Below are 24,392 nucleotides of genomic sequence, written 5' to 3'. Positions count from 1 at the left end.
ATTCTAAACACAGCTGAATGTGCTCAGAATCCTCCCTGTAAAGCATATTCACCCAAAACACCCACACATATTTGCCCCCAAAACATTCAAGCCCACATTCATCTGGCATGAATGCCTGAAGATGGCTATAGTGATCTCCTCCCTCTATGCCCATCTTATCCTAATCACCTATACCTGAAAAATAAGTAAAGGAGCACTTTGTCCTGTGCCACATAGATTTTTGTTTAAAAATTTGGATTGGCTATGTAATACCCCAAAAACAAAGGCTGCAGAGTTCATGGATGTGTGTATTTTTAGTTAATTTGTGTGTTTACCTTGTCCCAAGTAGCTCCAAGTTAGAAACAATGCATTAAACAAACATCATGGAATCATAAAACTGTAGAGTTGGAAAGGACCCCAAGGATCATGTAGTCCAACCACCTGTAATGTGGGACTAAAGCATCTATGACAGATGACCATCCAACCTTTGCTTAAAACCTCCAAGGAAGGAGAGTCCACCACCTTCTGACGGAGTGTGTTCCACTGTCAAACAGCTCTTACTGCCAGATGTTTAGTCCTGATGTTTAGTAGGACTCTCCTTTCTTGTAACCTGAATCCATTGGTTCAGGTCCTATTCTCCGCCAGATAGTCAAATAAGTACAATTGATACATTTTTTTTTAAATCCTTCCTTCCTGGGCACCAAATACCTGCCCAATCAAATACTTGCAATGCTATTCAGAGCTTGGCAGGGGTCCAAGGAAGAAGGTTGTTCCACGGTTGTGGGACAGAATTCCTCAGTGCATTTCATGGGATCTTTATTTTGAACTTCATTGGCAGGGGAAACATATTATCTTCATTTACTGGAAGGATATGTTCCTACTTGTTTTGCAATCTGTGTATGTGTTACATGCATTGTGATTTGCATGCTTAATCTGTGAATACAAGGTTGCAAAGCAATGATTGGTGATTTTTATATGCACTTGTTATATTGGTTAGCTTCCTGATGCAAAATTCCCTTAATGAAATCTGACTGCGGTCTTTTAATTGCAGGGCTCTCATTTCACAATCTTGTGCTCTAGCTAACTTCTCTCTCATTCACATGCAAACAAAGAAAATCAGAGAGGACATACCGTAGGTACTTGTCTCCATGAACTGAGTAGGAGGCAGCTTGTTTTGTAAATACTGACAGTTCTGAAGCAGGATCTGTGAGGCATTTCTCAAACCTTAAATCCCAATTTCAGTTTTGAGGATTCAGGTACATTCAACTGACAAATAATGGTTCGGGAATCCCAAACTCAACATTTCATAACTGATCTGTCTCAAACAGGAAATATTGACATAGTTTGTACATAATGTTAAATCCTGGTTTATTAACTATTGTTTATTAAAACATGGCTTAGCATTATGTGTGAACTCAGCCAAGCAGCTTAACTGTGGTTTATCAGCTATGGTTAAAGGTCGCTCATTAACCAAGTTTTTATTGTTTTTATTGCTGGTTTATAAATCTTAGTTAGAATTTACCATATCTTAGCATTACATGTGAGCTCAGGCTGCCTTCTTAACAATAGTCAATGAGCCTTCATCTCTCAAAAGCTAGAGTGGTGAGTGCAGTGGCGTCGCAACGGGGGGGGGAGGTGCGCCCTGGGTGCCATGTCTGCAGGGGTGACAAGAAGTCACCCCATGGGGGGCTTGCGGCGGCGCAAGCAGCCATCGCACCGCCGCAGCCGCATGTGGAGGATCCTCCGTTCGCGGCTGCAGTCGCAAGCAGAAGACCCTGGCACCGTCCGTACGGCCCTGGAGCACCGCCGCTGGCAAACTGCTAAGTACAGCGTATGTGCGGCAGCATACACATGTGCTGTACATAGCAAAGCTGCACATGCGCTGTGTAGCAGTTTGCTGCTGCCGGCACTCCAGCACCGTACGGACGGTGCCGGGATCCTCTGCTCGCGGCTGCAGCACATGTGCCCTACGTGGCAATCCCCGCCCCGGGTGTCACGACACCTTCCTTCACCCCTGGGTGAGTGAAGAGCACAATGAACCAAGTTTTAAGTGAATGTCTGCCAGACATCCCAGCTTTAACTATGGTTTATTAACTGTGATCAGAGGCGTCCACTTGAAGAGATATTGGGGGGACCCAGACAATGACAGTGATATGAGAGGGAGGGTGGAGAGGAAGAAGGGACAGCAGAAAAGAAACCTCTCCCTCCTCCCCTGGCTCTTACAGTGTGTCTTATGTGGTTGAAATTGTGAATTTGGGAGGGATTTAATTGAGAGGAGTCCTAGTTTAATTTTTATTTTTTTTAATGAAAAGCAACCGGGAGCCATTTCCTCTCTTGTCCTCCATGAACTCACCCCATGGAGAAAGCAGTTTGCATTCTCTCTCTCTGCTCCGGTCACAAGGGTTGTAACAAATGATGTTGGAGGTTTTTGCCCAATGCCAGCTCTCTTGCCATATAGCAACCCTTTACAAGTTCCTTAACAGGGCTGGTTGACAAATGAAGTCCAAACATAGAAAAGAAAGAAAGGCAACAATGCCTATCAACTGGGAAGGGGAGCCCCCTCAAATATTTGATTGGGGGGACTGAAGGGACCTGGGCCCCTTAGAGTTGGCGCCCATGGTTAACATGAAGTATGAATAATCTTAACCATAACTTAGCATTATGTGCAAACCAGGCCACTGGCGATAAGGTTTTTAGATGTTCTTAATTATTTTTCATATTTTATTTTCAGTTGTATTGGTTTTTTCCTCTGTTGTTTTCTGCTCTGGATTCCTTTAGAAGGAAGGACAGGGTAGACATATAATAAATATTTTGTGACCTAGGGCACTGACAGAGTTTTCTGAGTAGACCATCATACCCTTCCATTCCCCATCTGCTTTGTCTCTCTGTCCTCATTTCCCCACATTATGGGCTGTCATGGACTCTGAGGGCTCTCTAATGCCAATTCACTTCCATGCAGAAGGGGAAACTAAATTAAGAGCCTACATGCTACACACAAGTGTATGTTTAGAAATCCTGCTTCTTTGCAATTATATATCCTTGAGATGCTTTCCCCTCTAAGGGGACCCAAATGTATAAAACACAAATGCATCACTGAGTTGCAGTGGAGGACTGAACAACCTACAGCAACGATTCTAATCTTGCTTTGCTGCATGAAACATTGTGTGCTACTATTTCACATGCCAGGGCAAGAAAAGGGAAATGTCTTTAACCTCACAAATACCTAAGTTTTCATTATGCTACATTAAATGTTAACAGTAAATGGGTAAAACCACTTAACCAGTGAAATGGGTAGAATATTGTGTTTTCCGGGAAGTGGCCTGTGCTTTGACCTAATTTGTGAAATTTGTGCATGATTTAAGCAGCGCTTCAGCCTAATTCATGAGAGCAGCAATGGATTTGCTTAAACCATGTAATAAGTAAAGCCTTTTATGAATTGGGGGTGGGAGAAGTATTTCAGAGTTCATGAATTGGGCAAGGGCTTTGCCTGTTTTCTAAATTAAGTAGACGCTTTGCTTGGTTCATAAATCATAATTACTGGAGCTCATAAATTTGAGGTGCTGTTAATATCTGGAATGAAACATAGTCATACCATCCCTCAGTTGAGCATGAGACTCTTAATCTGAGGGTCATGGGTACAAGCCCCACATTGGGCAAGAGTTTCCTGCATTTCAGAGGGTTGGACTGGATGAGCCTCATGATCCCGTCCAACTCTATGGTTCTATGATTCTATTATCTGCCCTGCCAAATGGCGTTCATATTGTGCATTTTCAGTGTTCATTCCAAATGGGCCTTACATGTGTTGCTACATGCACATGCAGTATCTGAACCATTCAGCGAGTGCAATATGGGCACTTCCCATATTGCAGTGAAAGATGAGGACCATTGTATGCAGAAATTAAAGCATTCAGCTTATAGAGCATGACTGATCACTAATTTGACTTTCACTTGTAAACACTGAGAAACCTAGGATGCTTCATCCTAGTTTTTTATATGGCACCTTGCCTAAGATTAAAACTTCAGAGTGTTCACTTCACATATATTAATTTATGCAAGTTCAATCTATTAATAACTAACAAATTTTAACACTGTATAATCAGCTAAAAATCTTTAACCAGCTGACAGCCCTAGCTGCTAGCATTTGTTAGGAGAAAGTTGGCAATGAGAAAATGTTCATTTTTCTCGACTACTTTGCAATTTCTTCTCTTTTACTCTAGACAAAACAGTATTGATTAAGAAATACAACAAAGGTGTTTCAATGGAGCCAGAGTTTTATTTCCTATGCAGTTTTATTTGAGTTCTTTTCCTAACATTTATTAGCATGGAATTTGCTTTTTTCACAGCTGCTACACATTGGGCTGACATCTGCATTGACCTCTTCCCTACAACCCCAAGGTGTTTCATCCCTGGTCGGTCACCAACAATTCAGACCCCATGAGTGTACGTGTGAAATTAGGATTTTTTTGCCCCACTCTGCATCACTTTACATTTGTTCATACTGAATTCTATTTTTCATTTTACTGCCCATTCACCCAGTTTTGAGACACCCTTTGAGATTTCTACAATCCCTTTCTGTTTTAACCACCCTGAACAATTTGGCCTCATCAGCAAACCTGGCTACCTCACTGCTTGACTATTAATCATTTATGAACATATTAAAAAGCGCTGATCTCAATACTGATCCTTGGAAAACGCCACTTTCTACATTCCTCCATTGTGACAGCACCTGATTGTGGAAAAAAGTCAGGGTACCGGAGACTCTTTCTAAAAAGAGGTAAAAATCAATAACTTCCCAGTTATCCTTATTCAATCGCCAATTCTCACAGACTTGTTCTTACTGGGAAAATCACAGTGACTTTCCATATCTAATTTTAGAAAACACTTGTTAGGCAAAACAAGTTATTTTTAAGATGCCCCCTTTCTTGTAACTGGAGTCTTTCTATTGATCCAGACAGCTTTTAGTTATGCAGAAGTGCTGAGGGATGGTTTCTGTCACTCACAAACCCTCTAGGGTGTCTTGTTGGCTCATCTCTCATTGCCATTAACATGCTATAACTCACTGCTCGTTTTAGAACTGAATTAGTCATAACACCAAAGTGTGAAATAATTTGCATTTCAAAGTGTGCTGAACTCCCCTCCCACCACCTTCTTGCCTCCCATTGGGGAAGTCTCATGCCAAGGTGGTGATAAGTCCATCATTCCTTTTAATCACAGAGGTCTGAAAATTTGTAGCCTTTTTTATAAGACAGGTGGTGGGGCAGTAGCAAAATCCCTTTGCAGTGGAAGGTAAGCAGTGGGGTGGGGTTACAGTTGCTTGAGATGTGGCTTCAAGAAATGCGTTCAGGCACAGAATGACACAATGGGCCAACGTAGCACAGTCATTAGAGTACTGTATTGAACTGGATGCAGGGAGACCTGTGTATAGATCCTCAGCCAGCCATGAAGTTCACTGGGTGACCTTAAGGTGCTCATTATCTTTGAATCTAATCTAGGGTTACTGTGAAAATAAAGTGAGGGCCGGCAGAAGAGCATGTATGCTGGGCAGGAACTCTGAAAAGGAAAGATGGAATAGGCATGTAATAAATCAATGAATAATGTACAGTGGTACCTCGGGATGCGAATGGGATCTGTTCCAGAGCCCCATTCACATCCTGAATGGAACGTAAGACGCGACGGCGAGCGTGTGCGGGTCGCGTTTTGCCGCTTCCGTGCATGCGCGTGACATCATTTTGAGCGTCTGTGCATGTGCAAGCGGTGAAACCTGGAAGTAACGTGCTCCGTTACTTCCGGGTTGCCGCAGAGCGCAACCCAAAAGCGCTCAACCTGAAGCGCATTCAACTCGAGGTATGACTGTACAGGGGTACCTCGGGTTAAGTACTTAATTCGTTCTGGAGGTCCGTTCTTAACCTGAAACTGTTCTTAACCTCAAGCACCACTTTAGCTAATGGGGCCTCCTGCTGCCGCCACGCTGCTGCCGCACGGTTTCTGTTCTCATCTTGAAGCAAAGTTCTTAACCTGAGGTACTATTTCTGGGTTAGCAGAGTCTGTAACCTGAAGCATATATAACCTGAAGTGTATGTAACCCGAGGTACCACTGTATGTGCTTATGTCTGTGTTAAACAAAAGAAGCATACAAACATACCTGACCAACCGCAGAAGGATGAATTTCACGTGATACCAAGTTGCATGCAGTTTCCCCCCTAGATTCTTTTAAAAAAATAAAAAAAGTTACTGGAAAGGAAGGATGTAACCTAAAAGAGGAAGAGGCTCATGTGGTGGTGGGAGGGACACAATTTTTTAATGCTTTCCTTTCTAGCGTTTTCCTCCATTAAAAGCCATCCTCTTTATCAGTTGCTTCCCATCTACCACCGAACAGGATAAAAGATACCGAGAACAAATGTTTGATTGGCATTCTGTGTATTGATGGCAGGAACCTGCAACCTAAACCTGCTACGTGTATCTATATGCTAAGTAGTGGTAAATTTGTGTTCGTTGCATAACTTTTACATTAGAAATGCAATTCACAAAGCTGGCCTCTGCATGGACAAGATTATGCCCTCATGTACAAGATGCATTTGCGTAGCCGTAGAATGATATCTGTACACATTTGTGCATCTGCTGATCACTCTGTCATCACTGACAGTTGCGTGTTTAAAGTGGGTTTAAAGTAAGTTGCACAGTCCCATTATTTACCTATTATTACCATTAGTAGTGTGGGACGCGGGTGGCGCTGTGGGTTAAAGCCTCAGCGCCTAGGGCTTGCCAATCGAAAGGTCGGCGGTTCGAATCCCCGCGGCGGGGTGCGCTCCCGCTGCTCGGTCCCAGCGCCTGCCAACCTAGCAGTTCGAAAGCACCCCCGGGTGCAAGTAGATAAATAGGTACCGCTTACCAGCGGGAAGGTAAACGGCGTTCCGTGTGCTGCGCTGGCTCGCCAGATGCAGCTTGTCACGCTGGCCACGTGACCCGGAAGTGTCTCCGGACAGCGCTGGCCCCCGGCCTATAGATGTGAGATGGGCGCACAAACCCCAGAGTCTGTCAAGACTGGCCCGTTCGGGCAGGGGTACCTTTACCTTTACCTTTACCTTTACCATTAGTAGTGGTAATAAATTGTTTTTACTGGTTATTTTACTTTTGTCTTATTTCATATATTTATATACCAAAACAGCCTCTAAGCGATTCACAAAAAGATAATGCCACATTGCATAGATACATACAGACATGAAAATATTACAATAGCATAAAACCCCATAAAACATAGTAACGCACTTTGGAAGCATCTTAAGAGGAAATGACTAAGTAGCTAGTCATCAAGTCCCTGAAAGTTGGGGGGAGGATCAGAGTTCACAGGGACCTGGATTCCATTCCCCCCACAACAGTATCTCCCTTCCCCACTGCTCCTTTTATCATCTCCTGCATGTAATCATCTGAATAGGAGCACAATCCTGACATGAACAATTCCACAGAATAGTTGGTCTTTGCTATAACACTTGGTAATAAATATCTGAAGTATTAGAATCGAACAGTGCAATCCTAAAACACACACACCATTGCTGGTGGTGCTGTGTGTCTGTGTCTGTGTGTGTGTGTGTGTGTGTGTGTGTGTGAGAGAGAGAGAGAGAGAGAGAGAGAGAGAGAGAGAGAGAGAGACTCTGCTGGCCTCCATCAGTGGAGAAATGTGCTGTCCAGGACACTCTGCTATGGCACAGCCCCCAGTTTCCCCTGATCAGGCATGAAGCTATTGCCAGTGGTTCTCTTGCTAATGGTGGCCAGTGGAAAACTCCAGAACAGGGCATTTTGGGTGGGGCACTGGTGGTTTTGGATCAACTGGATCCACCCAATGATCTACCCAGGGATCAGATTCTCGGGCTGCTGCCCAGGCTGACATTAGAACTGCTCTTCCCATAACACTGGGAGAGAACAGAAAGATGGTTTGAGAAAGAAGTCATTGGCACTGGCAATTCTTGTAATTCAGGCTTGCCTGCAGTAATTAACTGTAAGTTAAGTGTGCTGCTCCTGTTTTCAGTGAGATGTGCAGAGCCTTAAACCATCAAGCAAGCCATGACCGCTGACCTGAAAGCCCTTCTCCCTGATTAATCCCAAATGTGTGTAGACTCTTGGCTGTGGTCACTCAGAGGTGAGAGGCATTCTGCAGATTTGACAATTTTGCTCCGTACAGAGGGGAAATCTGAGCCTGAGTTCTATGCAGCAGACACCAAGTCTGACAATTAGATTTTTCATCTCAGTTCCCTCTACAACTACTCCAGTGTTAAGGGAGACAATTAGCCCTCCTTCATATCAGCACACGGAAAATTTTATACCAAATACATTTCCTTTTCTCAGTAGGACTTATTCAAGCATTACAGAAAAGAAGATGAACAAGGTTAGAAACATTCTAAAATGCAAGATAAAGTTACAAATCTAAAATATTTACTACTGATGCAGAGCTGAGAAGCCCTAATTAAATTAGAATTAGCTGAAGCAACAAGGTTAGGATGCAAGCGTAAGGTGATATGGGCCTCCCAAAAGAGTGATTGATGCTGAAAGGTGAAGACATTTATATCCCTTTTTCCTTTCAATGAGATTTTCTTTCTCAGTTATCAAATAAAAAGAAGACTATACTCCACAAAATATTCAACTACTGTACAGTACATGAAAAAAATGCATACACCGCAGGTTCTGCCATTATTTTGACTAAACATAATCTACTATCATGAAAACAAAATAAAATTAGCAACGTCTAATAAAACTATATCAAATGCAAACAATTGCTATTTTTAAAAAACATATCTGGACAGAAGTTACAGCAACATATTATCAAAACCTAAATTATACAAGAATGTGTTGTCTCCACAGCAAATGCTATTTTCAACACTGATACTTGTGCTCAGATGTGAACCAAACTTCTTTATTTAACTAACCTACAAAGCTGGATTGATAAAAGTCAGGCCAATTCAAGGTTTTCTTTTTATAACAAGAGACATAACCATATTGGTTCCAGATAGGCAATGTACCAGTCTGGTATGCAAGTCTGGCCTCTCTCCAAAGGACATCACAAAGACAGAGGTGCCTTTTCTTACCATTTTAATAAGTTTGTGTTGCAGTGGGGTAAGGAAAATTTACTGTCTGGCCTGTTCCAACGTCTCTGGAACCAACCAAAATGGGTGCAGAAGTGAGGGCCCACAACACAGAAGTGTGTATGTTCATTTATATGTATAGGTGCACCCATAGGGCTAATTACTGTAATTCAAACGGACATACCATATCATGCAAGAGGGGGAAATAAAGCTACATTTCAAGAATCACCAGAAACATATGCCTGAATAATTACAATAGGCAGACTTTTGTTCATCTGCAGTCTTTTTCCTCTGAGCTATAAGAACAGACTTTTGTGTGCATGGATGACAAAGTGAACTTTGTGTGCTGCTTCAGGTGAGGAGAAACAGATCTTGCTCCTAAGAGAATATGCATTTGCAGTTGGGGTCTGAAACCTATGCCTCGGCCCAGTATACCTGAAGGAGCATCTCCACCCCCATCGTTCTTCCTGGACACTGAGGTCCAGCTCCGAGGACCTTCTGGAGGTTCCCTCCCTGTGAGAAGTGCATTTACAGGGAACCAGGCAGAGGGCCTTCTCGGTGGTGGCACCCGCCCTGTGGAACGCCCTCCCATCAGATGTCAAGGAAATAAACAACTATCTGACTTTTAGAAGGCATCTGAAGGCAGCCCTGTTTAGGGAAGTTTTTAATGTTTGATGTTTTATCATGTTTTTAATATTCTGTTGGGAGCCACCCAGAGTGGCTGGGGAAACTCAGCCAGATGGGCGGGGTTATTAATTATTATTATTATTATTATTCCAGCATGCCTTCCTATGGCAATCAAGAGCCTCCCTCAAGTTAGAAGGAAAGAGTTAAAGGCTAATTAGGAGTGTAAAATATGAGAAACAGACTTGAGGGCTTCATAAGAAGCCCACACATGCTTTTATTTGCTCCACCTTTGAACCCTTCTATCACCATTACCCAATGAACAAAAGAAGATCCTGAAATCTGCCTAGAGTAGCAGCAGGTTTATGCAACTGGCCAAGGGTGGTGGGTGGGATAGAAATATGTTGATAAATAGAAGTGACAGGAAAAAGAGTGTGGGTGTGCATAATTTGGCCTCACCCACTGTGGCCTCCCCCATCCAGCACGCAGTCCCTGAGCGAATGGAACCGCCAGTTGCAAAAAGATTGCCCACTGCCAATTCAATTTATTATTCTTTTAAATGGTATTTTGTACTGTTATAGTGTAATTGAAGTTATTGAATTATTTATACTTTATTACGTTTTTATAGTTTGAGTTATATAAGATGCTTTGATTTATTTAGAAGATTGTAACACACATTTTTTTAATTAAAAAAAATTGTGGTGCATGGTCTGAAATGCATATTTGCATAGTTATTATAATGAACGTGCTTTTGACCATCAAAGAAGATACACGTTAGTGGCTTATCTTGGGTGTGAGCCAGGCATATCATGAGCGACTATTTTGTGCAATAATTAAATCAGGTACTTGGGCTTGGTGATGAAACAAGCCTGTGAATTAGGTTTGTAAGCATGGAGGAACATCTGTGTCAGAGTTCGTGTATACATTGTTAGTTTTTATACGGGCTGGGTGAGGCCATCTATATAGGAAGGATTAAGGAATATCACCCTCTATTAAATTACCTCAGGAAAGTCTTTCTGTTTGTATATGTCTCTGCCTCACCCTCCTCTGTCAGTTGGAGAGGATATGAAGGGAGGCCTGTGGTGGCTGCACCCTCACCTCCAGCACATGGAAAAACAAACACAGCCATTCTTCTGTTTGTTGTCTTAGCGCAGGCCGCTCTCCTTCCATAACAAAACCCATTTCCCTACAGGCAGCAGGCTAAGACTTGTTTGCTTATTATTCTGTCAAGGAAAAGGAGTCTTCACAAGGAGCAGTCTTCAAGCATCAATATCCTGTTGATAAACAGAAAAAGAAGGAGGATATTTTCCAGCTGTCCTTGTACAAACACCTCTTGCCAAGTCTAGCCTTGCTTTTGTTAGTCCATGGTTTGTGAAGCTCTAACTCCTTGCAGATTGAACATTAAATGCATTTCTGGGGCAGCATTTCTTTCTCAGGGGGTACTACAGGGCTCCACGCCCCTCAAACATGTCTGCCTGAAACATTTTTATACTCGTAGTTAGCTAATGAAGCGATGGCCCATATATAACATAATGTGAATATTCTCACTTGACTATGCACAGGTTGCTATCGTGACTTGCATTACTTAAAAACAGCGTAGCCTTTTCCTGTACCTGCGTGAAGGCTTAAAGGTAAAGGTAAAGGTAAAGGGACCCCTGACCGTTAGGTCCAGTCGTGGCTGACTCTGGGGTTGCGGCACTCATCTCGCTTTATTGGCCGAGGGAGCCGGCGTACAGCTTCCGGGTCATGTGGCCAGCATGACTAAGCCGTTTCCGGTGAACCAGAGCAGCGCACGGAAACGCCGTTTACCTTCCTGCTGGAGCAGTACCTATTTATCTACTTGCACTTTGACGTGCTTTCGAAATGCTCGATTTGCAGGAGCAGGGACCGAACAACGGGAGCTAACGCCATCGCAGGGATTTGAACCGCCGACCTTCTGATCAGCAAGCCCTAGGCTCTGTGGTTTAGGCCACAGCACCACCCGCATCCCTTTTGCGTGAAGGCTTACTTTGAGACAAAGATCAGCAAGGCTTGCAACCTGTTTTTAATGTAAAAACTCAGTGAAATCATGTGTTGGTCCACGTGCCTGTACACTTTTCTCATGACTGAGTCACCACAAAGATAGCAGCATATATCTGGGATTAGGTTATCCGGAACAGAGGGCATGACTCCCAGATATCCCTGAACACCATCACCTTCCCTTTGTAAAATAGCATAAGCCCTGGAAAAGAAAAAACCAGTACTCTAAATTTAAGTCTGGCTTTGAATGTCACATCTGCCTCTTCTTGTACACAGTCAAAGGGTATTTAAACCATTTCCCACTTGCATTGTCAGAAAATCAAATCAAATCAAATCAAAACTTTATTAGCAAAGCCAACAGGCCACAGCTGTACAAAAGTTAAAAGTGAGAATAGGGATAAAAGGAGGGAGAGAACAGGCAAAAGGAGGTCCGTCGGGTGAACAGGTCTGTCACTCAGATGGTGGCCCTCAATTTCACAGCTCTCTCGATGTACCTCGCGACCTTCTCTGTTATCTGACTGTTCGTATCCGATAATAGAAAATGCAGTGTAATGTCTGTTGAACGGCCGGGGTTGGAGAGAATGAGTGGAGTAATAATCTCATTCCTTAGGTCTTTGTAAAGAGGGCAAGAAAGAAGGACGTGGGACACTGTTTCCGTGTTACCATCTCCACATGGGCAGAGTCGTTTTTCAAATGGGGTCTTTTGGTAACGACCTTCGAGTACAGCAGAGGGAAGAACATCCCATCTAGCCAATGTAAAGGCACGTCTGTATTTTGGGATGGTTAGTTTAGACAAATATGAGGCTGGAGAGTCAAAATGAGCAGGGGGAAAGTAGGTATACCATGGGCACAGTTTCTTTAAGATAGTCAGGTTGTTTTGTCGTTCAATGTCTTTCAGGCGCTGGCCTATTAGACTCTTTGCTTTGATGAGGCCCATTGATAGTAGGGACTGTGAGTGCAGACCGCATGTAAGGAGTTTTTTATGCACAGTTTTAAACCACTTGCTTTCGTGAGGGTCTTGCATTACTAGCGGCAGTAGACCAGGAGGATTCAGATTAAGACGAAGCCAATAATTAAATGTTCTCTGCCATGTCCGAGTTTCCACAGATGGAAGGCAGGCCTCAAGTCGCAATGCTGCGTTTGGAACACAGGAGGGGACACCGAGTATTTGCCTTAGAAATTTGGACTGGACAGTTTCAAGACTGGAGCAATGGATCCCCGTCCAGATTTGCGCCCCGTACAGTAACTGCGCCAGAGGTTTTGCTTGATAAACTTCAAGGGCTGCTGGGATGTATCTGCCCCCCTTCGTGTAGAAGAAGCGGGACAGCATCTTGATGCTTTGAGCAGCTTTTTCTTTGGCACATTTTTGGTGGACATCCCAGGACCCGGTCGACTGGAAAACGATACCCAGATATTTGAAGGCTTTGACTTGTTCAATTGTCTGGTTATCCATCCTCCAGCTGTACTGTCTGTGTTTCCTTGCAAAAACCATGATTTTGGTTTTCTGATAGTTTATTGCAAGTTGCTCTCTTCTACAGTATGCTGAGAATTCATCTATGAGCCTATTTAAACCTATTCTTGTTCGGGATAGGAGTATCGCATCGTCAGCGTACAAAAGCACTGATATTGCTTTGTCAGCCAGTTTGGGGGCGTGGAAGTCCGGAGATGACAAACAGTTAACCATATCATTGATGTAGATGTTGAATAGAACTGGAGCCAGGATGCAGCCTTGCTTGACCCCCTTACTGACAGGAACTGGTCCTATAAGATGGCCATTTAACGAAGTTCTTACATGCAGCACCGTGTCTTTGTATAAACGGCTGATCAGAAATAATAGTCTTTTGTCTATGCTAGAGGAGCTCAATTTGTCCCAGAGTCTTACACGTGGAATTGAATCGAAAGCAGCCTTTAGATCAATAAAGGCTGCATATAACACCCCACGGGATTTTTTGGCATATTTGTCAATTAAATAGGCTAGGGTGAAGCAATGGTCTATGGTGGATCTGCCTTGCCTGAAACCCGCTTGCTCTTCCGCTAGAATAGCTTCAGTTTCCAGCCAGCTAGTTAGCTTGGTATAAAGATGTTTGGCATATAGTTTGCTGGGTATAGGCAGAAGGCTGATTGGTCTATAACTCGCCGGATCTATCATGGGTCCTTTTTTGTAGATTGGGATAATTATTGCCTCAGTCCAACCATCTGGGAGTAAACCCGTTGAGTCGATCCAAGAAAATAAAGACGCCAGCAGGGGGGCCCACCAGCCAATGTTGGACTTCAGAAGTTCGGCAGGGATGTAATCATTCCCTGGGGCCTTGTTGTTCTTTAATTGTGCGATTAAATTCTCAACTTCCTTCGGAGTTGGCCAATGAGGTAGGTCCTCCAGTTGAATGCATGGTTTGTAATGTTGGGCTTCCTGGTCATGGAACAAGGATTGAAAATGGCGCAACCACTCCATTGGTTCCACTGTACAGATGGAATTAGTACGCTCCTGGTCCAGTAGACCAGATATGGTTCGCCAAAAGCAAGTAGTATCTTTCTCGTGCGATGCCTTAACCAACCTGTGCCATGCGGCTCTTTCAGCTTCCAGTTTCTTTCTCCTTAATAATTGTTTATACGACTGTCTCAGATAAATATAAGCATTAAGTAGGAGAGCAGTCCCTGATTTCCTGTATCTCCGGTAGGCTGTTCTCATTTGTCTCCTTGTTTGCCTGCACTCCAGGTCAAACCAGCTAGCTCCGTCCTTTGCCCTCTTTGTAGCGGAGCTATGTATCACTGTTGTTAAATGGGGTTTCAATCTTTCCAAGAGTAATTTAAAGCGTTCCATAATCGCAGCTGCTGAATTTCCTGATACAATAGCGGAGCGAATAAGCTTTAACTCCACTGACTGAAGAAGGAGGGTTAGGTTTTCATTCAATATTGGGGACCATTTGAGTCTTTTGGGGGCAGGTATATCCAAATTTACAGAAGGTATATATTGTGGCTCGGCAATAGAATAGTCAAAAGGCCCACCTGCAAGCTCTAAAATTAGAGGTAGGTGATCACTCAGAGTATTATGGCCCACTTGAAACTTCCTTATAAAGCTGTGAGCAAATCTTGAGATTAAGATATAGTCTATAACACTTCCCCCAGCCTTGGAGAAATGGGTATATTCCCCGGGGCGGTCCCCCTCTATATTGCCGTTTAATATCAGCAGTTCCCTCCGTCTAGCAGCCTGCACTAAGCAGAGACCTGGGAAATTACTTCTACTATCTTTGGACAGACGTGTCGCGCCAATATCCGTCTGTTCTTCAGGGTCCATAAATTGGTTGAAATGAGTGTATAGACTGTTGTCATCTGTTCCTATACGAGCGTTGAAATCTCCACACACAATAGTCAGGGCAGACGGGTAAGTAGATTCGAGAGGCTCTAAAAACGCCTCTAGCTCAGCCCATGTAGCCTTAACAACGGGGTTTTTTTGGCCTGGGGGAATATAGACATTGACCAGCAAGAGAATAGTTCTCTTGAAGCTAAGTAGAGCGGCTGTTGCTAAGGAGTTGCAGCTGGGTAGGGCTGTTAGGGAGTGCGCTAGCTCCGTGGAAATGAAGCAAGCTAGGCCACCACTAGATCTGCCGCCCCTTTGAGATGGAGAGGCAGGCAGGTAGTGGCAGTTATACCCATTAAGAAATATAGGGTCATTCTGCCATGTCTCCTGAAAGAAGATGATGTCAAATTGCTTAAGGTAACACAAAAATTGTTGATTATTTTTCTTGGCGTGCCAGCCCGCGATATTCCAGGACAGCACTTTTAGGCCCCGGGCCCTTCGGGGGGCTGGATCTATGTCACCACCATGTCCAGCAATTCTTTGGTGTCTAAAAAAACACACCCGTTGGTTCTTTTCGAGGCTGGCTGCTTGGAGAGAGTGTAGTGATCCTCTTTTCTTGGTGATTTGGGGCTAGATTTTGGAGTTGGGGGGGAAGCTAATTCATTCGGAGACAATTTAAGATAGCTGTGCCAGGAGCTTTGAGGTTTCACACCTTGCTTTGGTCTTACTTTATTGTACATCACAGGGGGCTCTGATTGTAATTCCACGTCCACACATTTAAAGGTGCCTCCCACTGTCTTCTTATCCACCAGACATTTGGGAGATATAGGCTGCACATAAGGGTCCTTCATTGTCTCACCTTGATCATCCTTTTTTTCTAGTCTGCTTCGAAGTAAATCAAATCTTTTCAGGATCTCAGTTTGAGCTGGAGAATGCAGTGACCAGAATCGCTTTATCAGCGAGAGTTCTTCCTCCCAAACGGAGTCCTCACTGTCCCACGTGGGAGGCCCGACGCCAGTTGGGTGTGAGGCTTCCTTTTTTTCATTTGGTGCTGTTTGGTGGGGATGATCCTGCTGGAACTTATGCTTTCTATTTCGATGGTTTTGGTGGTTGGTTTTTTCCCTTTTGTGAACTTCCACTCCTATGCTCTTGGGCCCTATCAGAGGGGTTGCAGGTGCTCTATTTTCAAATATTCTTAACAGAACTATTCTTTCTTTTTTGAATAGGTTTTTAGCTCTAAAAATGAAACTGGCCAGATTATGATCTAAAAAAGTAATCAGTGCTCGTACCGAGCAATCATCTTGATGTAGATACTCTATAGCGGCTATGTCAGTTGCTTTTACTACCCCCGGTAAAATGCCACTTATAATAGACAAAAAGTGGTCTGTACGGTCCAACCCTGCATAAAATCTAGGCGGTTTAGGGTAATTAGCAAAGACAAGCTTTTGTGGGATTAGGACTAAACTCCATTCTCTTTTGGGACACAACATCTGTCGAACTTGAGAGGAGTGGTTCCCCTCGATAGTTTGGGTCGCCTGCTCACCTCTGTCTACTGATTCTGTGCTGGCCATGAGAGGACTCTGGGGCGATATGACTGCAGATGGGTCAGTTCCTTTGTCCCAGCTCGGTGTTGATTCTTCAGAACTTGATTTAGATTCTTTTATGGGTGTATCTGCTTTACGTGTCTCTTTGATGGCACTCGACTTGGATTTGTTTTTTCCACTTGTAGAAAGGGATGGAAGAAGGTTAAAGAGCTTCTGCCAATATTTTTTACAGGTACGGTGAGTTGTCTTAAGCCGCCTTAGGTTTTTCATATTTTTGCTTTTCTTCCTCTTAGGCTCAGCTTTTTTCCTCCGGGGTTTGCTGGGGAGTGGTGGATCCGGGCTGGCTAGGGGATTTGTATTCTGGTCTGAAGCGCTCACATGTTGTTTGAAGTTATCCACTAGGGTCAGGAGCAGCCCGTTTGTTATCGCTAGAAATTTTTTAACGTTAAGGAGATCCTTAGAGATCTGGTATATCTGCTCCTGAAGATGATCACCCCACATTTCTGTTCCACAGTCATTGGCTTTCACCCAGTGGGATGAAAGATTACCTCCAAGTTCCAGCGGTGACAAATGAGGATTGGCATCGGATGTGTTGGCTATGTTAGCCTTTGTAGCATTCTCTGCTATGGCAAGTTCTTGAGCCAGATTTGTTGGATGGTTTGTCCTCTTGTTGTTTGTTTGCAAGTCCTTTAACTGTGTTGACCAATCCAACACTGTGAGTGGCAAAGGCATAGCTACATCTAGGATACTCTCATTCTGAGTTCTCTTGCTCGAGTCTTTTTGGGGAAAGTAGCTGGTAATTTTACTTTGTCTCCTTCGTCGTTCCATCGGCCTCTGTGGTGAATTAGGCAGAATTCCTTGGTCCTTGTAGTTTTTCCTGGTGAGGACCATAGTGGGTATATGGGTATATATGGATGTATAGTAGGGGGTGCTTGCTTACCGGCGGCTTATCTTTTGTTCTAAGCTGGAGTAAACAGTAGCAGAGGTGCCGATTTATGGAAGTTTATGGAAGTTGCCTCCTGAACCTCTCCAACCTCTCCAACCTGTTTAGTTCTCCAGCTGTTTACATCGGGACTTGTGAGGTATCAATCATTTGAAATGTTAGAAAATATTACTGGTCTTAAGCTTCTATACTGTGCCTTGTTTCGTTTAAAGTTCAGCTAGGTCTTTCTCCCTCATTCAACAGCCTCACGACGTAACCAATAAGGTAGCTAGGCAGTATAACGAAGCAGAAAAAGAAAACAAAAGTCCCTTGTAATAATTATCGGGTTGAACTTGCCTTGTGTTTCTTGGGGTTATAGCAGCTTCAATTCCTTCCCTTTTTTTTATAGATAAAAAGCTCGGCGTCCTTCCGAAGGAGTAGTTGGCCTCCCCCCTTCCCTCACAGCTTCACTCTGAACGTCCACTCTGAACATTGTCAGAAAAAAATCACAATTACTTCAGCAGAAAATGTATGTCTTTTAACCACCTGTTGAGCATTGATTCATATGTGTTTCCATCTTGAGTATGTTTAGCTCAGCTTTTTTACTGAAAGATAACCATAAGAAGGAACCTCCAAACAGTTTATTGTGGAATCAGTGCTGTTTCCACTGACAGGTTTTTTGTAGCATCCACATGTGCTGTTATCAAAATGAAGCCCATAAGTTTTGCTTTTTTGGGGTTTTTTTTACAATTAATCTGATTTTTTTCCCCTTTCCACAGAAAATCCAGGAACCCATTATGTATCTGCAGTCATTGCTGGTGTGGAAACTCATTATTGCATTTTTCGGACTAGGCAGTTTGTCATATGTTGTGACATTTCAGTGGATTTTTTCTATTGCCCTTGCACTGCTGGGTTGGACTAGATGACCCTTGGGTTCCTTCCAACTATGATTCTATTTCTGCTTGCTCCTTATGTGAGCACAACATAACCATTTTGTCTCTTTCCATTGATTGCTACATGCTCAGTTTGAATGAGATATTCTCTCAAGATCTCTACAGGAAATGTGGGAGGTTATGTGGAAGACTGTAATCGCAATTACACAGGTCAGGCTTTTTGTTTTGTTTTGTTTAAAGTTAATACGGAGGTCTTGCACAAGACCACTGTATCATTTGTGCACTCTTATGCAATACCTCATTATTAAAAAATAAACTAAAGAAATGGATCTCTCACACGCCATTTTGCCCACTGCGAAACAGAACTGGCTAGATAAGACTGGTGAAATTTGCACTTGCACAATTGCTGGGATTCCCCCAGCCCCCAATAAAGGTACACAGAGGTATAGAAATATCTGTGCAGAACATGAAAAGGTAACGCAGTGTGAGAAATAAGTTATTATTGGGAGGGGAGGGAGGGGGCAGAAAAACATAACTCAGATACCTTCCTTCAACTCCACCTACTGGTGTGGGCAGTAAGTAATGGGTTAGCAACGGATATTATGACTTTAAAAAGTGGAGTATGCAGAAGGATTTGTTTGTTTGTTTGAATTTATATATCGTGCTTTACCTAGAGGTCTCAGGTTCACAAGAAAGATCACAATATATAAAATAAAAATAAAAACAATAACCCAATAATACCCCCCTCAAAAAAAAGAGCCACATTTTAAAAGGGTATAGGATGTCGATCAGGTCAACCAAAAGCCTGGTTAAAAAGCAATGTTTTTGCCTGGCGCCTAAAGGTGTGTAATGAAGGCGCCAGGCAAACTTCCCTGGGGAGAGCATTCCACAGACAGGGAGCCACTTCAGAGAAGGCCCGTTCTTGTGTTGCCACCCTCTGGATCTCTCTAAAATCGGTTCCATGGGGTCCTCCCGTCCTCTGGAGCAGATTTGAGGGAATACTAAGGGGAAGGGGGGAAGAGATAAAAGTTACACTGTGGAAACATGCTTGTTGCACAACTGGAACAGCAGTATTGGATACAGCCCATAGGAAGCTGCCTTATACAGAATCAGACCACTGGTCCATCTAGCTTACTGCTGTCTACACTGACTGGCAGAAGCTCTACTGGGTTTCAGACAGGAGTTTTTCCCCAGAACCTAGGACTTTCGGCATACAGAGCAGATGCTCTGCCACTGAGCTGTGCCAACAAAGCACAGGAGAGTCTCCTATGACGTTACTGAACACAATCCACTTGGATGAGAAAAGGAGGAATGAGTGCTCCTGCGCACAGAGGCATTTTGAAGCAGAGGCTCAGTCCCCATCTCCATCACCCACAATCAACTTGTGGTCTGACTGTGGTTGGTCAGAGCAGATGAGAAGGCTTAGCAACCATGAGACTCAACTAGTTGTGGTAGCACCAAAGCCCTGGACAGGTACTTCCTTTCGTGTTGCTTATCTTTTATTGGTGCTGCCTGAACTGCCTGGATTCCCTCAAGCAGTGAGGAGGCGGTATTGAAGCCATGTGCTTCTTGGATAATCCCTTCAGGAATGTGGAAGGACATTTGCCTTTGTTCATATGAGTGCATCTTCAGTTTCCCCGGCAACAGCAGCCAGAGATGTTATCTCTTTCTGAAGCTATTTTCTCTGGTGCACACTACGCCCAGCAAAGAGCCCTCCAGTCTCTTGTGTCTGGCCAACATATGGAGAATTATTTGGCTGCCCCCTGGAAAAACAGCTCATTTAGCACTTGAAAGTCAAGCTGCTGTAGCCTGAAAGCTGCTCTTTGCTGCAGTAAAGAGCAAGGGGCGGGGGATGAGAATTCTGAAACACTCAGCAGCGAAATACTTTGCAGAGGCCACCACAGAGCCTGCTTTCCCACAAGGCTGCCTCCAAAGCCTGCAGCCTCTGGATAGCTTCCATCCCAAATGTATGTCACATTTCCTTCCAATGAAAGCCAAATATTTACATTAATCTGGGGTCACTCAGAGGCCACGCTGCTATCACAAGTTGGAAGAGACTGTAGTAAACCAAGGAGAAAGGGCGGGGAGGGGGGGTTGGTGGATGGATTAAGAGACGTCTCTAAAGTAAATCATGGAGCCGTGGGTTCTCTGCTTTAACTGTACTGTGTCAGTAAACAGAAAAGCCATAGGCCAACGGCATGATTTCAACCTGAGATACAGGCAACGCATCATATTTTGGGTGAACAAATCTAAACATGGTAGGGGTGACATGGGAGGCACATACAGCAGACACACAGGGAGAAACTTGTGCTTTCGGAGCAGGTCATGCTTGGGCCTGTTTACCTATTGTATTATATTTAACAGATTGTTTAAGACTGTGAATATCTCTTTGTGTTTTTTGTCAAATAAATTGCATATCATAAATAGTTTTATGTACTCAGCTTTGGGATTAATGGGAGAGGTTCAATTATTTCTTCCTGCTGGTGCAATGGAAATCCATTTCAGCAATCTGGGATTCTGGTTTTTCTTCTCCCCCTCCCCTCCAGCATACCCCCAAAATCTGCTCCAGAGGGTCTCCCAACCCTCGAAAGCAGATTTGGGGAGTGCCTGGATGGCTGCAGGGCAGATGCAAAGAAAGAGAAGCCTTGATGTGCAAGCGTCCAACGCCACTTTCCTGATTACCTCCGAGTGCATTGTGTGTTGTGTCATGCAGTGATTAAAACAGAGTATGTGTTTTGCCAGAATTGTTAAGACCTATTCCTCTCTTGGCTAAATTTTCTCACCATCTTTGAATCTGTCTTTCTTGGAGAAAGAAGGATTCCACATTGGCACCTTGTAATGGTTGACTATTATCCATGGTACCCAAGAAACTGAGGTTTGGCGGCGTTCTGCCATTGTGCAGCATGACCTGCTTACACTATCCTAGCATGGAATTTGGGCAGAAATATATTTTGGCATTCATGGTTGTCCTCAGCAGCTTTCCCTTTCTGTGTGCGAAGGCTGGCATGGGTTCTACTGTCATTCCTTGACACAGAAGGTCTACCTCCATCATCCTTCACCAACCTGGTGCCCTCTAGGTATTTTGAGCCACACCTCCAGTGCTGTCTGCAGCCGATAAGAGTTGTAGTCCAAAAGAGCTGGAGGGTACAAGGTTGGCAAAGGCTAACCCACATCATTGGCAGCACCTTCTTTTTAGATTGACATCCCACATCCAATTCTGTCGGGTTCATTAGAGCAGAGCCGTGTTTCACTTGCAAATGTTGTGCAATTTTAGACTTTCCGCCCCACTTTTACTACTAGTGTCACACAGATTTATAACCTCTTTGATTTCCACCTCTATGTAATTAATGAATCTCCCTCCCTGCCCTTTTCCCTACTGTTTCATGACTCATTTTATGCTCTACTGGTGCTTAGCAGTTGATACGCTGTAGAAGTAATGCTACTCTGCTGCTAAATAGCAATATATTGTTTCATGCTCCCCACTTTCCTGAGCAGTGAGGAGTTATCCAATCTGATAACTCAAATGGAAGATGGGCTATAAATCTTAATGGCAAATGATTAAATAAAGTCAAAGGTGGTTGGCTGCCTTTTGGATGAGAGATCCATAGATTCACAGACCTTTCTGCGAAGTTTGGTTGTACATGGAGTAAGCACTCCTACAAACAACAAATCCCCTGCCCTTAATCAGATCCCCCAAGAGACATTCCAGCAGCACCTCAATATGCTTCTAGAGATCACAGCTAACTCTTAGCTCTCCCTTCCAACTATCTACAAAACACAGTTCTATTGTTTGCTTCACAGACACACCTATACCAACTAGCCTGTACCTTTAGCTGGGATGGGTAAGAAGGTGAGTTGTCTTCCTTACATCCTAGGAGTCTTCAGCTACGTCAGACCTAGCCATTCTAGGCCTTTTATCAGTTATTTCCAAAAAGTAACAAAAGATGTGGCTGGCACAGCTTGCTCACTGACCATAAAGGAACATTAAACACTCATTCTGACCCCGTAACCATCTTCTGTCCAGACCCCAGACTCCTTAATAGTTATCAGATAGCAAGTGCAACAATGCATTCTTTTAAAGCTGTTGCTTTCCTGTCACTGCTGTTGGTGTTTAGTCATATACAGTACGCCGTATATGAGCTCCTTGATCCCAAGAAAATATCAAAATGTTCCTTTGGGAGGATATTATTCCAAATATTAGAACTTCTTGCAATAACTACCTCTTCCAGGTTTTTATTTCTTAACCTCTTCAGAACTCTTTCAGTGTCTGTTTTGAGTCACTAGATGCTTGCTACAAATAGAGAAGTTGGATCATCTCAGCCCATCCAAAATCTATCTTTCTTTCTTTCTTTCTTTCTTTCTTTCTTTCTTTCTTTCTTTCTTTCTTTCTGTGCTTAGTTGTCCTGGGGTGAAAACAGTTCAGGAAAGGAACTCTGGTTATGCAGGACATCCTCCTTCCTTCCCTTGTGATGTACTTCAATATCACACTTCAATCTATCCCTGCCTTTTTCTTTCTTTTCTTTTTTTACAAAAAGGAAGCCCAAATCTAAGGCATATTCGTGAGTTAACAACAAATAGTAATTATATAAACCAAAAGAGAAGTTGGTTGGGAGGTATAGAACAAGCAAACCGCAACATGATTTTTTATTAAAAAAAACCCCAAAATAATCCAGGGTATTTGGACCCCTGAGCTATGCTGAAAAGGGAGGCTAAGCATACAGTTAGCTAATCTGTCTGGAGTGGGTTTATCCAAAGCCATTCCAAAAAAAGAAATATGGAAATTGATCAACTTAAAAAAAAACCAGCTGTGAATGACTGTTGAGGGAGAGGAATGGAGGGCAGGGCTCATAAGCTCAGTGGGGGGAAGCACTGGGGAATTGCCCATTGCCTCGTTCTTCCTGTCCCACGGACACACCCTCCTGGGGAGAATGCTACACAGCATTCCCTCTGCAGTTTGCCAGATGACCAAGGGCTCAGTTTGGTCTGGTTCTCAAAAAGAATGCATTGGCCAGAACATGTCACTATAGCCGTGAAATAACTTGGCTGCCCCGCTTTGTTATCTGTTTGGCGAGATATCGCTGACATCTGTCCGAGGTTTCTGTGAGTACCAAAACACTCAAGAAGCACACACAGCAGCAGATGAAACCTTGGAATCTATCCAGCAACCTTAATGTGGCTGAGAGGGTTTTATATTGTGAACATGTCCTCCATATATCAGACGTTTCCAGACATGGCAAGGCTGTGCTGCTTTCTGTTGCTTTTCCATGCAGGCAGCTGTGCAGCGACCCAAATGACTACAAGCAGGGTTTCGATATCCCGTCTGCACAGCCAAAGAAGGGTTCTTGAGTTTAGAGCAAAGGGAAGTTCTGGAAACTTGCTGCCTAAACACTCATTAATCTCTTGCATTTGCCTAACTGGCAGTGGCTACACCCATCCTTTCCCAATCCCCAATCACACATGTTTCAAGACAGCACTTGCTGCAGTCCAGCTGCTGCAATCTAATTGTAGTTCAGTAAAGGAGTGTTCAGACAACACCCACACTGAGCATGAGAGAGCCATGCACCTGCAACACTGATGTTCTTGTCAGCCACACATTTGTCATTTGTGCAAAGGAGCCCTATATGCTTGCAGAACACATAGGTGTTCATCCACACAACCAGGAACTCTAGCCAACCCTGCTTTTCACCCTGTGTGGCTGTGTATGTATACATGGAGCGTTCATTCACTAATAAAATTGTGTGTCCTGTCAGCAACAGCAGGGGGGAAATTCCAGTGGGTATATAAGAATTTCCACTAATTTTTAATATTATAAATAGCCTGGACGTAGGTGGCAGATACTCCATCTGGATTTCACTGAGTGACCAGAATGGGATAGACTTTCTGGGCCACTGTCAAATAAAACTCTATATACGTAGGTTTAGAATATTATAATGCAGAGGTGGGGGTCTTTTTGGCACCCTGGGCCACAACCTTATCAGGATCAGCGCCGTGGACCAAATTTGACAAGTGGAAGCAAGCAAAACTTGCTAAAACAAGTTC

The 24,392-nt window shown here is 43.6% G+C and overlaps 2 protein-coding genes across 12 annotated transcripts in view; one reads left to right on the top strand and one right to left on the bottom strand.

Annotated features, from left to right (window-relative positions):
* The window catches only part of RAD51B (RAD51 paralog B), a 400,405-nt gene that overhangs the window by 335,079 nt on the left and 40,934 nt on the right, over positions 1 to 24,392 (top strand). The gene's annotated exons all lie outside the window — the stretch shown is intronic.
* Positions 1 to 24,392, bottom strand: part of LOC309534852 (uncharacterized protein) — a 250,741-nt gene that overhangs the window by 189,769 nt on the left and 36,580 nt on the right. For 5 of the 7 annotated variants that reach the window (XR_014220876.1, XR_014220878.1, XR_014220879.1 and 2 more), the window contains exons 3-4: positions 10,679 to 10,951; positions 6,122 to 6,186 (exon numbers count right to left, since the gene is read on the bottom strand). The gene's annotated coding sequence lies outside the window, so the exon portion shown is untranslated. The remainder of the gene's footprint in view (positions 1 to 6,121; positions 6,187 to 10,678; positions 10,952 to 24,392) is intronic. The other 2 variants (XR_014220875.1, XR_014220882.1) reach the window with 1 other exon arrangement.

The sequence above is a fragment of the Podarcis vaucheri genome, assembly GCF_965113315.1.
Source record: "Podarcis vaucheri genome assembly, chromosome: 1".
Lineage (NCBI taxonomy): Eukaryota > Metazoa > Chordata > Lepidosauria > Squamata > Lacertidae > Podarcis > Podarcis vaucheri.
The sequence above is the reverse complement of the archived record's forward strand: the minus strand, read 5'-3'. Positions and strand labels throughout refer to the sequence as shown.